Consider the following 13,578-nt stretch of genomic DNA (forward strand, 5'->3'; position numbering starts at 1 on the left):
ATATTTGTCCGTTGAGTATTTTATGGAAATAGGTTAGGTCAAGGACAATCCTTCTGTGTTCTAAGGTCGTGACATGTATTTAGTGACTTTAGTGTACATATAATATCAGTATCGTCATGATTCGTGGTGGACATAAAGGCCTAAGAAAATTGTGCTGAACAGCCTCTAGTCGTCTTTTATGGCTATCGTAACGTGGGGACCAGATGGTTGATGCGTATTTCAGGTGTGGAAGAACAAAACTGAAGTATAGTATTCTGAGGGTGTTGATGTGTTGAATGGCAGTGTTAATCGTTCGGTTTATATGATCAGAAAAGGATAAAGTAGAATCAATGAGTACACCCAGGTCACGGATAGTGCTGACTGATGTGAGAGGAGTGTTCTGGAAAATATAAGATATAATTGAATGTTTTTGCTGTGTTTTTTTTTCTTGAACTGATTTTTTCTCCATACAGTGAGATTAGTATTTAACATTTTTGATCTGAAAATTCATCTTGAAGTAAATAGAAATCTTACGAGGGATCGAATAGTCGAGCAGTTTGAGTTCTTCGAATAGCTCGCATTATTTTCAAACAGTTCATCGATTTCAAGTAACACGGAAAATTCAAACAGAGTTCAGCTCAACTTGTACATTACGGGTACTCGCACACCCCTACGCAGTATGTGTTAAAATACTTCAGAGACCATGAGTGAGCGTGTAAACAGAAAAATACATATGTGTAGTCATATAATCTTGATCAAAAGTATTTGGCAAACTTATTATTGCAGCTTGCTGTGAGAATTATTTCTTTAAAATCTTTCTATTATTCACCATCCTTTATCGGGCAGTTTAAAGGAATGTTAAAACAGTTGAAAAGACTTACAATGGGCCGTAAAGAGCAACTGAGCGGTCCTTAGATTACATTTTGTGTTCCTACCTAAAAGTTACAATCAGCTATCAGTACTCGCTGCTAACTGCTATCTCGAAAATCAGAGGAGATACACGAAAACATCCAACTGGCGAGGTTCATGGCTTTTTATGTACAATAATATGGTGCTAACAAATTGTCAAAAATACAATTTGTTTTAACAAAACAATTTTTTTATAACTTAGTTCTACAACTTATTAAGATTTATATGATGATCACCGAGATATAATAATCTATTTCACTAAATCAAAGTAACCGGAGGCGGACACCTGGGATACACTCCTTGTTAGTTCCACATGTATAGAGTATAGATGAAGAGGGCGGTCGACTACAGCTGGGAGAAACTTTAAGGTGTGATTCTAGACGACACTATAAGACGAAAATGAAGAATAAAGAAATTGTAGATGAGCCTTCATTTTGTAATTATAAGCTTCTAAATATCGTTATATGTCGGCTTGGAACAGTAATGGTCAACGTCATCATCGTACTGGATCATTGAACTGACAGAAGTTACGACGAAAACGACTCTTGACACAAAGATCTTAAGAGATCCAGTGCGACAGCAGCTGTGACTACCAGTGTACTTTGTCAGCTGTTTCTCAGGTGATATACCTTTTACAAACGGAACTTTAAACGCTTGAACTTACAAAACGAAGGCTCATCTGCAATGTTTCATCGTTGATATTTGTCTTATTCAGTCGTCTATAATCACCCCATCAATTTCCCCCACCAATAGTCGAACACCTTATATATGTATATGAAGTCCATAGATTGAAACACACCTTGATTCAAACATTAAACTATATGTACTCAGAAATCCTTTTCACCAGAGCAATACTTTTAAGAACTTGTGGTTTATAAATTATGGTAAGTTATATACTTACACCAAGCATAGGTTAAGAACACATGCACTGTAATTTGTATGGCAACAGTATGTATGATTAAAATTGTTCGAATACACTCGAGTTTGGACTTATTTTCATCAGGAAAATCTCGTCACTTCATTCGAGACACTTTCATGAAAGTATACTGAAAAATGTAAGAGTTTAACTTTTAATTCTCTATCTGCTTACATTGTATTGCGAGCGTCGAGCGCTGAGCACACTTGAGACCAGCGACCGACCACCGGCATGTAATGTAAACAGACAGACCATGAAAATTTAAACTACCTAGGTATCACATTTTCCAATATACTTTCATGAAAGTATCAGGAAGCATTAGGAAGTTTCTCCAGGTGAAAATGAGTCAAAACTCGAGATTATTCAAACTATATTCACTAATATGTAATTTATATCGTAACATTACATATGAATCTAAATTGTTCGATTACACTCGAGTTTCAGTTTAAAGAATAAAACATTCGCCCTTTTGTATATTTTTGTTATGAAACATCTGGGAAATATTCTTTTCTGTGTGTTTTTAATTGTCTATACCTTTTTTATTTTAAATCTGAACTTATCCCAGAAAAATCATGCCACACGTCCTCTCCCGGTGAGAATGTCGGAGAGTGTAGGACGGTGTCGGCCGGCCTGTGTCTGAACGGATATTATAAATGCACCTTTACTTTTTTGGCAAAATTTTGTTTGAATAAAAATTTTATTTTTCGAATAAAAGATAAAAAATTCTATTTTTTATTCGTCGAATAAACATAACTCAAAATATCTTCATTGGATGAATAACGAAGAAATGAATTTATTCGATAAGAATTCATCCGAGGAATAAGGATACTTTTTATATTCGAAGAGCGTTTCCTATGTTTTGCATCTTTATATGAACATTTATTCGAACCTTCAATAAATTCCGCGAGAGTCTTTTAGTCGAATCCGGGTGTCCTGAACCTCGCCTACGAAGCGAATGAAGCAGTTTTCACACCTACAAACTACGTACACATATACATTGTAAGCATTTGGAAAGAACCGTGTCAAGCAGCACGCGTCCGACGTTCAACATTTACACACTTTAGGCGAGAGTTGGGCAAAATTTTTATGTAAATAAAAATTTCTAATAACAAATAAAAGGTAAACAATTTTATTCGTTATTCGAAATTCGAATAAAAAGACTATCTTTATTTGTCAGATAAATTCTCATTAAATAAGTTCATTTATTCGTTGCTCGTCAAATAAAAATTAATCGGATTATTTGAACCTTCGAATAACTAATAAAGGTATAGTGTCTTTTATTAAGACCGTTACTAAAACAATTTTGTATTTGGATAGTGCCCATCTCTGATTACAAAATACGTTTTTCTTTCTACGAGCGAGTTCGAATCCCGCTATGATGTTTTATAGTTAAAATAAATTTTTTCAATTATTCTTTAAAATCAGCTCTAGAACAGATAGATTCATATATTCTGCACTACTTGCAGATATGCTTCATTATTTGTAACTATTACTATTCATGTAATTGTATACAGTCATCATAATTATATACATAACAATTCAAGATTCCTTAAATACTGTAATTGTACAAGATATCATAACTTCTCCGCATCAATGTAATCGAAAGATTAGTCAATTTTTGCAATTTACAAGAAAGTTGTTTCCTTCACGTACGGTTGAAACGGTTTGTACGTAAGAATTTGAGGACCGGAAGAAATTAAATTACCTAATGTGATTTTATAATTACGTGAATTATTAATTATCTATTATAAAATTATATACATTATTAACTATTACGTAAGTACTTCTAAATACAAATACCTGTGATCAGATTAAATACTTGTAAGTATGTTATAAATAATGAAGAATAACTGCTAATAGTGCAGAAAATATAAAAATCTATCTAAGTTAGAGCTGATGTTAAAGAATAGTTGAAAAAAGCATTAAAAAATGTAAAACACCTCATAACGGGATTCGAGCTCGCTCAGAAACACAGAAACACATTTTTGTAGGCAAACGATTTACGCACACCACCAGGAATCATTAACGTCAAATAATTCGTAACCTCTACCTCGTCTGTCCCCAAAAGTATGTATGTATCATTATAATCTGCTTATCAAGCTATCACCCTGACAAAGCTCATTAAAAAAAATGATTAGAAACATAAATATTTGATCTACAGATCATTTTCAGTTCTGTACGAATGAAATTGTTATTCATATTGCTACGGGAATCATGAATATGTCAGACTCACTGTTCCATAACAATTGATACTGGCGACGCTATCTGTTAGCTTCGTGTAAGAACTAAATTGGGCCCAAATTATTGCTATTAATATATGTATATTTAAAATTGTATCCAAAGTATACGAATAATATATGATTACTTTAAGTTCTGTCCCCAAACTATACAAATGTCTCCAAAGCATGCGTGGGTTCGATATTTTGTCCTCAAAGTATGCACTAACATATATATACAGGGTGTTCGCGTATATGTATACACATAAAATTCATATTCGTGCTCTGCTAAAATCCCAAACCTTAACAGGTATAATATCATATTTCGCATGAACTAAATTATTCTTACATCTTCTCAATATAAAAATATTACAGAAAGGTGTTTTATAAGATTTATCATTTTGTTTCAAAAAGTATTCGAAACGGAAAAGTAAAACTGTTACACGACTTTAAAATATTGGAAGGGCTTGTTTAATGAATGATATTTTATTAAGAGATTTAAGCTACCTATTTCTGATAATTTTACATACAAACTGCGGAAAAGAACAAACACATTTGAGAAAGAATATAGTGTATATTTTTGTCAAGGTGTAATAATAAAGCATATTGTCATATTTAACGGTGTTCATTATACGCGATATAAAACTAATCGAAAATTGTTCACAGATAGAAAATCAAAATTTAATATCTTATATTCATAAAACAGTTGAAATCAGTGCTTCACAGATAATCTTACTATGCGTAGAATTTGAATTGTTTTTCTAATTTATTTTTTCCGTGCCTTGTGTCAATGTGAAATGCAATTTGATTACAATCGTCTATGGAAAATTCAAAACGTTTAATTTCTAGTGAGGTTGCTGTGTGTTTGAAATGTCCTGTAATTAGTTTTACTTCTAAATTGTAGAGTATTTTATTACTCTAACTTTTTTTTACGAACGTTGTAGTGATAACGTTGTTAAGAATAATTTCCACGTACTCGTATTCTTAACTAAACGGAGATCAGCGTTAATGAATGGCATTATTATAATAGGGTCGTCTTGTTTACCAGGGCGTCTAATAGGAAACAACGTTCTAATATGCACTAGAGTATATAAAGTCAATAACAAGCTTGCCACCGTAGAAAATGAGAATGATACGTGGGCGTTAAGCGACTTAACACGTACCCTTCGATAACAACTTAAATTGCACGTCACGAGCAAGCCTTCTCGCCTGATTAAAGTTCACAGAAATTAGTGAAACAATTAAGGATAAAGCTCGGGCAATAAAAATAAATTGATGGTTATTCCTTTATGCACCTACATGTTTACACATGAGCAGTTTTTTGTAATATTTTTGTTAAATCTAATTGTGAAAAAAAATGACTTAAAGCTAGTGTTAGCCACAGACGAATGGCTCCTTCGTATACCGATACATATAATAACAAAGTCAATACAGTACAATATCCCCATTTATTAGTAAAAAAAGATTAGGTGTTAAATGGAATTGCAAAAATAATTTTTGTTTTAAATTGCTATAAGTAAGTCCATTTTTAACAACTCGTTTCATAAAAATAAATAAAATATGAGTGAGAAGTTTCAATACTGCATATCTTTACGATTGGTCTTCCATTTTTTAAATCGTCTTTTTATTAAACTTATTATAATAAATTCCTCAAAATTTTGTATTATAATATATTAAAATTTCAAACAGTTGTATACAATGTGCACTAAATTCGAAACTTGAGAATTTCACCAAATCATTGTGAAATAATGAACTATGACTATACTCGCTAATCAATTAATTGTAGGAAAACATTCAAATACAGAAAATGAATAAAAGAAAATGTTTCCCTTGGGATATTTCAAAATTTCATGCTGCAGATCATATGCATTAAGGGGTCATGCTCAATCAGAAATTTTCAAAAATCGATTTTTCACTTTCTACATTTTCTTTAAGTACAACATCTCGAGAATATTCTGTGCAAGTTTCAAGATAATCTAATTAAAAATGACAGAGTTACAGGCGTTCGCAGTATACGCTCCGCTTGGGCGCATCGGCCAGATAAGTACAGCGGCAGCCGCTTGACGGCCGCTAGTCACTTTATCAGTTGTTTCGTCGTAAACCAATGCGGCCCCTTCTGGTGATACTCATATTACAAAAAAGGAGTGCATAGGGCACGTGCAGAAAGGAATGGGAAGTCGGTTGCGTGAGTGTAAAAGGAAAATAAATGACTCGGAGGAAAAATTAAATTAACAGAACAAATGATTGATAAATTATCAGTATATTACGGATTAGCAATTCGACGAAACTGTCACTCAGTGGAGCAAATTTATAGTGCGATACGGACCACATACTTCCACTATAGTTACGATCACAGCAAGTGCCCGATCCGAATCGAATCATGGTGCACCTGGCAGCGCGCTTCGGCGAACGGTGAACTTAGATATTATAAGCACGATTATAAGGCTCTCCCACAAGATGTTTTGCATGCAATTAAGCCCATATATGTGGACCTCACCAGGCCTGAATTATTCGAGAGATGTTTTGGTGGGTTCAATCAAAACAACAATGAAAGTTATAATCAATTAATATGGAAAATAAGTCCGAAAATTCTCCCAAGTGGACTAGCTACGGTAGAACTAGCTGCACACATCTCCGCCTGCATGTTTAATGAAGGCTCTTGGGGGATTTTACAAATATACGCGGCTATGGTGATCAAGTGTGGATCAAATATCCATTTACAGTGGGTGTAAAAAGTATTCGTACACCCTTTAAAACGGAACAACTCTTTTAAAATTGGTCCAATTGACTTGAGTTTTTTTGTGAAGTGAGAGACATTAATTTACTAAATGATGTGAAAAAAAAATTTGAAAAAGTTGCAATTGGTCCGAATCGCGAAGAAAATATTAAAGGTCGTGTTTTACAACTTTTTAATCTGAGGCTATAATGAAAATTTAATAAATACATATCGAAGATTTATGTTAGTTATATACATGTTGAAAATTTCATCAAAATTGGTTAACGTTGCTACGAGATACAAACGATTAAAAATGTTGAAAATCGCAGTTTTTCCCGACTTTCGATCTACAACTGTAGTAAATCTAACAATTCTCACATCTTTTGATGTCTGTCTCTTGTTTCTGTATTAGCCGATTTCAATGAAAGTTTCAGTATGTACATAACTAACATAAATCTTCAATATGTATTTATTAAATTTTAATTATAGCCTCAGATTAAAAAGTTGTAAAACACGACCTTTAATATTTTCTTCGCGATTCGGACCAATTGCAACTTTTTCACATCATTTAGTAAATTAATGTCTCTAACTTCACAAAAAAACTCAAGTCAATTGGACCAATTTTAAAAGAGTTGTTCCATTTTAAAGGGTGTACGAATACTTTTTACACTCACTGTATATGTATGCGACAACAGAGGACTCGACCCACGTTAAGACGGCTTACTACCGAGCGCAGGAAGCCACTCGCGAGGAAAGAATGCTTCGCAGACAGCGACAGCTGGATATATTAGAAGCTTCCACCAATGCGGAAAGTTCGTCATATGAGCCCGGAATTGATGACTCCATGTAAGTTAAAAAATGAACATTTTATATAAGTGTAAACTTGACTTGAAACTTTAAACGCGTTTTTCTCGAAACTACATTTTTTAAATCGGTAATCAATATTTCTCGAAAACTACTGTGTCGATTTACATGAAACCTTTTGCGTCTTACTTCAAATCAGAAAAACTTGTCCCTGAACGAAGGATTTTTTTCGTTCCATACTTTTTTTTTAATTGACCAAAAACGTGTAAATTTCAGGTGAAAATCGCACTTTTTCAGGAAAATGTCCGCCATTTTATTCCTAATCAATATTTCGAAAAATCCCACGTTCAAGGACAAGATTAGTTCTTCCATTACATAAATCTTACTGAATTTTTAATTTCAGATGAACCGTTACGAAGATAGAGTGATTACGGCAGACCACTTTTTGTGAAGAGACATCCGGGAGATCGCTCACCATTTACTGATAAATATTTTTAAATAACAAAATTACCTTATAATCTAGAAACTGCAATCTTTGAAATACAAACATAGTTTTTTAAAAAGTTCTTATAGTTTTTGAGAAAAAAATTCCCAAAGAACACTCTTCTTTCGGCCTCCTGACTGAGCATGACCCTTTAAGGAGACGCGCCATCTATGTCTTACTTTTGGATATGAGACAATGTGTACATGTCTTCTTCGTCAACGCCTTTTAAATAAAACAAAGTTATGTACATTTGTGAAATTATTGATTCAAAGTATTGTTTGAAAGAGAAATATTCTCTTTTGCTTCGTATGATTTTTCTAGTGAACTATAGTCCGAAAACTAGAATGTGAAATATTGTAATGAAATATCGAGGCATGATACTCCGCATGATGCATGCAACATTTTAGTGAGATAAATGTACTGAGATAAGTATACTTTCATCGCGATGAAAGTGTTGCGGATTATAATGGCAGTGAATGTATATACCTTCTGGCTGTTGTGTCGTGTTACAAATGCATGGGTGTGAACGAGTATCGTATTTCTGGAGTTTCACGTATCACTCAATCCGGAGATCGTCGAACCACTTATTTGTAATGATGGTTTTTCGTTATCATCGCGGCACACACCTAACTGGTAAGATTCTACAACGGTTGTCCTGATTTTGAAATACCTGCACATGAATCGTTTTGGACCTTTCTCCCTGATGTTGACCACCTTAACAGATGTTGATAACGTCAGAACTTCAAAGAAATGTTTCTTCTTTAACAAAATAATTATTGCTTGTTTTTACAGAATGACATTCTGCTGCTTAGTATACCTAAAGTTATGTGTGTATACTCAAAGAAAAATGCTTACTTAACCTTCATAAAACATTTGAGATTCTAGTAAAGACTATTGCTTTTCACTAGCAATTAAATTATTGGACAAACAAATAACAATCAATCTCGTCTTTAACACTAGAACAACCGGCGATTGACGTATACCTACTTCTACCGGAGGGGCCAAAATGACTTGTTTTTCAAATTAATAAGTCATTTAAGAAAAGACAACAATTTTTACGATTTTATAGATTTCCCTATTTTATGAGTGAATTTAATATAAACTGAATAATGATAATAATATAATAACAATAATTTTCAAAATAATTACGCTTAAAAGTCAAAGATATTTTTTACAAGTTATAATTGTTTTAGCAGAGCATGTACCACAGACTCGTTTATGACATGTACCACAAATATTCTTCATTTTATTATTAGTACAATATGCTATTTGACACTTTTTGCGTTTCATCGAAATATGCGTCTGGTTTTGTAATGGTGTACATGAAGATATTTCTTCTGCTTCTACTGAGGATCGTCCGGTTAGATCTTTGTAGTCACTTGCAAGTTCTTCGGCTAACATGAATAAGAGGTCTTGTCTTGAAATATTTTCTCCTGTTGTATCTTTATATAATATCCAGGCATTTATTCCGGCAAGATCTAAGATATTATAAAACACTTGTAATGGCCATCTTCGGGATCCAGCTTTCACGGTATATGTTCGGGCTATTTGATCTGTCATATCTACGCCAAATTTGGTATTGTTATAAAATACCACAGTTTCAGTATATACATATATATCGATATATACCAGCGTCACATGTTTTTATAAACGCGCGAAGATATTGTTAGAGCCACGTAACAATATGAAGAAAGTACATAAAAGAAGAATGAAAAAATTACGCAAACATAACACATGTCTCTTATGGTAATTTTGTACACTGTAGATGTACGAAAATATACTTAGTTTTCTAAAAAAATGTACTTGAACTATACAAAAATAATATTTCTAACGTTCTATGGGGGTCAAAATGACTCATCTCGGTATATGGAGGTATACTGCATAAAATTTTACAATTGCATATTTTAGAACAAGTCATATAAAATTTTAGAAAACAAAATGTACTGAAAATGAAGATGAAGATTATAAGAAATGCCAAACAAGTCATTTTGACCCCCCTTGGTAGATCTAGTGTTAAAGAATCAATCCCAAATTCGACGAATTATTTAAAATGATTCAGATTTGTATTAACAATTGTAGAGCACTAAAGTATGCAATATATGATGATATGTCTAATAAAATTTATTAAAATTCAATGTACATAATATCCAGCATCATTGAATGAATTCATGGGCAACAATTTAAAAGTATGTATAGCGTTTGAATTACTCACGTCTCACTTGCTACTTTATTACGTATCAGTGATTTTATTTCTTTAACTGTCTCTAAACAATACACAATCAGTATTTTGCTTTGAAAATAAAATAAACACAATGTACACACAGATCATAACCCCCAGGCATATATTTCCATTACAATTCCTTAGTTGAAATTTAACTTTTTATTTAACAAGAACTAACTTGATCTAATTTCTACTAAGTGCGGAAATCGTATGAAAGTTAATGTTGTAATTATTATACACACACGAACCTGGTCTAACTTCTATCAGCTTGCACAGAATGAACTCTAACCGTAATTTTAAATATTTGAGAAACGTTTCTTATACGTCTTTTAAAACATTACCATAACGTTTTCAAAAACTCTCTAAATGTTCCCAAAACGTACAGAAAATGTTACTTTTACACATTCGGAAAACGTTCTGAGAATGTTGATACAGTACATTCTCAGGACGTTCCACTTTGTAAATAAGACCTTTCTAAGACATTTAAAGATCTTAACGAGGACGTAGGGGGGACATGTGGACCTTTTCGGGACATCCTCCGAATGTATGACGAAATATGACGTTTTTGTGCTATGTATGTGAGTATATTACTACCACTTCATAATCTTGAAATTAAATTATCTCCTAAACTAACAGTTTTTTGGCATAAATAATTAGTAACTTTTTTTTATAAAATGTCGAGCTATATCGACTAATGCATTAAACAAATATATGATTCTATTTCAAAAAACAAGTTCGATCTTCATATGTCCCCTACGCGTCCACCTACAAAAAAAATGACTTGCATCAAATTATTTCCCCCTCGAAACCGTTCAATGTTTATCGGAAACATTTTTCGATATCATTGACGGTTTCGAAGATATTCCCGGGAATCGATTTAATTGACTCACACTTACGGTCCTATGGTCTGTTTATCGAAAGAAGAGCCCTCAGGGGTCGCCCTGCCTCGGCGCGTGGCCTGGTGGGGATCCACCGCGAGCTGCGTATTTCGTGCGACGTTGTCACGGTCTCAATGCCACTGTGTGTCTCTTTCCATCCTCCGGCACTTCGGCACGCGAGCCTCTCGCTCAGACGCTCGGTAAACCAACTTCCTTCTTTACCCTGCGATTTCCACGTGTAGCATTTAATAACCTACGTATTAATTTAATCCCCTTTTAATATGTTGCTCAATATTTGAGTACAATACATTCTTTCAAAAGAAATAAACTTTTTCTTATTCGTGTATTTTAACTCTTGACAACATTCTTTTTGTCAACATTATCCGCCATTTCCAGACAATGGATGATTAACGGGCGCGTGCTGAACGCAGTCCCCACTAGTTGAGATTCTAAGCAGGTTCTTCTCGAGAGGTTTGTAATACGTGCGATGGAGACAGACGGCCGTTGACGAGGATACACGTCGACGGTCGAACGTCATTGGCCAAAACGCGAAGAGTGAGAGAGACACAAGCGCCGAAAACGTGTCGCGATCGCGACAACACCGCGAAAAGTCGGGCCTACCTCTCAGGCACCTTCTTTCGTAAAACAGACCATAGTGTTCCGCTTCGGGAATACCCCCACTACGCAGTTCAGACTGCCTCGCGCGCTACTTACGGAGCATCGCATGTTACGACGCTGCGGCCCGTACGGGGAGAAATCTTAGCCAGTCTTATCGCTGGCGGTGTGCTTGGAAGAACTCTCTCCGTACGGGCCGCGCGCCGCGCCGTAGCATGCGACGCTCTGTACGTAGCGGACGAGGCAGCTTGAGCCGCGTAGTGGGGGTACCCCTTGCATGAGGCACCAACTACGGGAGCAGAAGTTACGCAGCTCTAATATACAGGGTAGGGCAATAACTACTACCACCTCAGATATCTTCGAAACTATAAGGTCCACAGAAATATTTATTTAACCAAAATTGCACAGTACGAAGACAGCCATCCAATGGCGCTAATAGTTTTTTGCAGGTGGAGGTACTTTGGATATTGCAAGGTCACCTCCGTGTTTTAAAATAAGTCGATACGTTTGTGTTTCCGTATAATGATAGAGGAGCTTAAAACGGGTTCAACGACCTATTACATAAGCTCATTGATAGTCATAGAAAGTAGGTAAGCGATAATGGTTACGATTTACTTCATTGAAAATAAATACTGTTTGAAGGATGCTTTAATACGTTTGCAGAATTTGATATACATGATAAGAGTAGTATCGTATCGGTCAACCAGGCATGATATATCTGTTTGAAGAGCAAGTCGATATTCTTCTTACTTATGGCGAATGCCAACAAAACTCTGAGAAGGCAAAAAACTTATACGCTGAACGATATTCACATCAGTCTCAGCCTTGACGTCGAATATTTAAAAATGTGTGTGATAAACTCAGGCAAACCGGTAGTTGAACAGCACATTGGCTGCGGCAGGTTGAACACCAGAGGTAATGGTCTATGAACGTATGGTGCGGTATCACAAGTGATAAAATTATTAGTCCTCATTTTGTCAATGGAAATTTGAATGGCAACATCTACGCTAATTTTATTAAGGATACATTCAGTCCTTTACTAGAAGAATTGCCTTTATTAACACGACAAAACATGTGGTATCAACATGATATATGCCCAGCACATTATTCACTGATTGCGCGAAGGGAACTCGATGAAAAGTTCAAAATCGTTGGATTGGATGCGGCGGTCCAATATCGTAGCCAGTTTGTTCACTAGATTTGACACCTCTAGATTTCTTTCTATGGGGAAAAATAAGTTGAAAAATAAAGTGTACAAAGAAGTATCAACTATACCTCAAGATATGCAACGGTGAATTATTGCAGCCTGTGCGTCAATAAGTTCTGACGTTATAAGGCTTGCCCGGTAATCAGTCATAAAAAGAATCCAGTGTTGCATTGATAATGATGATCATCATTTCGAACACCTACTATGATCTTATGCAATAGGTTCATGAACTCATTTTAAGCTCCTCTATCATTCTACGGAAACAAAAACATACCGATCCATTTGAAAAAATGGAGGTGACCTCAAAATATCCAAAGTACCTCCACCTGCAAAAAAACTATTAGCGTCATCGGATGGCTCTCTTCGTACTGTGCAATTTTGGTTCAACAAATATTTCTGTGAACCTTATCGTTTCGAAGATATCTGAGGTGGTAATAGTTATTACTCCACACTGTATATTTACGAATCCGAGGCAATTTCAATAACCAAGTCTCATTTCACGGGTTCTGATTACTACTCAAAAGCAATAAAGTTTCAATGAGTATACTTGAAATGTAATTATTTTATACAAGTTGGTTTCGAACTTTAGAATGACTAGCTGTAGAGTTGAAAACGTACTTATAAGTAGTTTGA

The 13,578-nt window shown here is 34.6% G+C and overlaps 1 protein-coding gene across 3 annotated transcripts in view; it reads right to left on the reverse strand.

The window, feature by feature from the left end:
• LOC107190983 (synaptotagmin 1) overlaps window positions 1–13,578 on the reverse strand; it is a 63,087-nt gene that overhangs the window by 25,252 nt on the left and 24,257 nt on the right. The window contains exon 1 of one of the 3 annotated variants that reach the window (XM_015580023.1): window positions 11,142–11,202. The exons of the other annotated variants lie outside the window; for them this stretch is intronic. The gene's annotated coding sequence lies outside the window, so the exon portion shown is untranslated. Of the gene's footprint in view, window positions 1–11,141; window positions 11,203–13,578 lie in introns of those variants that run through there. 3 annotated transcript variants of the gene reach the window in all.

Source organism: Dufourea novaeangliae, unplaced genomic scaffold, assembly GCF_001272555.1.
Source record: "Dufourea novaeangliae isolate 0120121106 unplaced genomic scaffold, ASM127255v1 scaffold13, whole genome shotgun sequence".
NCBI lineage: Eukaryota > Metazoa > Arthropoda > Insecta > Hymenoptera > Halictidae > Dufourea > Dufourea novaeangliae.